Source organism: Rhipicephalus microplus, chromosome 3 (genome assembly GCF_043290135.1).
Source record: "Rhipicephalus microplus isolate Deutch F79 chromosome 3, USDA_Rmic, whole genome shotgun sequence".
Taxonomy (NCBI): Eukaryota; Metazoa; Arthropoda; class Arachnida; order Ixodida; family Ixodidae; genus Rhipicephalus; species Rhipicephalus microplus.
The window spans coordinates 71,149,917-71,152,242 of record NC_134702.1 but is presented as its reverse complement, the minus strand read 5'-3'; positions in this window follow the sequence as shown (position 1 = coordinate 71,152,242).

Below are 2,326 nucleotides of genomic sequence, written 5' to 3'. Positions count from 1 at the left end.
TCATGTAACAACATGACTACATGCCACGCTCATGATGCGCTGGCGGCCGTTTTGCTAGCTTCACTTAAATCAACTATGGTATTACGGGACGTGAATGGATGACGGAGGCATGATACTGGTTCAAACATGATTACCATGAGATGGGTGTCATGTAACAACATGACTACATGCTATGCTCATGATACGGTGGCGGCCGTTTCACTAGCTTCACGTAAACCAAACTCGGTATTACGCGACGCGAACGGTCGATATAGGTAAATGACACATCCAAACAAGATAATCACGACATGCGATCCCGGCTGCAGCGGCTGCATTTCCGATGGAGGCTGAAATGTTGTAGGCCCGTGTGCTCAGATTTGGGAGCATGTTGAAGGACCCCAGGTGGTCGAAATTTCCGGAGCTCTCCACTACAGCGTCTCTCATAATCATATGGTCGTTTTGCGAAGTTAAACCCAACATATCATATCAATCAACACATGCGTGTCATGTAGCAGCATAACTACATGCCACACTGATGGTGCGCTCGCGGCCGTTTCGCTAGCTTCACATATGCCAAATTTGGTATTACGTGACGCCATTGATGGCAAAGGTATGTGACTGGTGCAAACATGATAATCATGAGATGCGTGTCATGTGAGAACATGACTACATGCCACAGTCAAGTCGCCAATACATTTCGACGTGACGCGGTGCGCGTGCTCGCCGGCGTTCATTTCGTTGCGTCACGCTGACGTTGCCACGCCAGGCACTGGTCCTGCCAGATACTCGCAGGCGTGCCGCGCTGCGTTGCTTTGACGCATGCGCGTTTCAGTGCGTCCAGCGTCCCTCTGTAACGTAAAGAGGGAGACGGAGCGCTCTTTGGGTAATGAATCTGCGCGAAACGCAACATGTCGCATTTCACGCCGGTGGCGGTCGGGCCGCGCCGACGGAGGCTAGTCGCGCCGGTCGCGTCTGGCGTCAGACTATAGACTGCTCACGCTTTGCCAACGTTGCATCGCTGTCCTCAGGGTGCGCGCGCGTCAACGCTACATTGGAGTATATTGGGCCCTTCATGATGCGCTGGAGGCCGTTTTGCTAGCTCCACATATATCCAATTTGATGTTACGTGACGTCAATAGATGACGAAATACATGACTGGTGCAAACATGATAATTCTGGCACGCGTGCCATGTAAGAACATGACAACATACCACGCTGATAGCGTGCTCGCGGCCGTTTCGCTAGCTCCACATATACTAAATTTGGTATCAAGTGACGTGAATAGATGGCGAAGGCAAACGAGACATCCAAACATGATAATCATGACGCGGCAGTCATGTGTGGCATATTTACTTCCGCCTCGTAACATTGTGATCATTTGAAAGTTACATATTAACATTTGTCATTCGTGCTTCGAATATCATCGATTCCCACTGTACATGGGATCTGCCAATCTATTTATTGGAAAGTTGAAATTCAATGGCCTGGAAATAAGCCGGTGCCGGACTTGGGGAACTTTGACTGAGTACGGGGATTATGGTCATAATAATAATCGATGGGACTTAAAATTCCAAAATCACTATATGACTATGAGAGAGGCCGTAATAGAGGACTCGTGCAATTGCAACCACTGGTGGTTGTTTCACATGCACTTAAATTTACGCACACAGGCCTCGAGCATTTGTTGCCTGCAAGGAAAATGTGGCTATTAGGTGAGAATTCTACCCCGCGACCTGCGGGGTCAGCAGTCCGCTACCGTAACCACGTCGACCACAGAAGCGTGAGGTCACATATATTTCAAAAGCCTACACGTATATCTTGTGTACTCGTACCACTCGTGTTCGAGTAGCCAAGGCGTTGAAATGTCAACTCTTTTCTGTATTGATGACTGAGGACGCAGAAGCACACCACTCAATTTTCGGAAAAAAATAATTATCTGTACAAGATTTTGATACGCTAATTTATGCAAAATAAGTGGTGCAATTTACATGATCTTAGTTGACCACAACCTGCTTCAATCACACATCGCTTTCAATTAGTTTACAGGTGGTTATACTAAACATACTACAATAAAAGTATACAAACTGCAACTCTAAGGCCAACATATCGGCTGCCGCCAATTTTAACGATAAATTAATTTCACAAATCGCACATGAAATTTTCCCCTTCGGAGTAATAATCTCAGTTAGAGCAATGTTCACGTTTCGCAAGAGGAAATAGCCATAGATAGTCAACACGCAATTCGAAATTCTTGCGTCACAAGTCGCAATATCATGCTTGAATTATACTGTAATTGGGAAAGCCAAGCACGGCGCTTTGCACTAAGTTGATCAGAAAGGGTAAACAC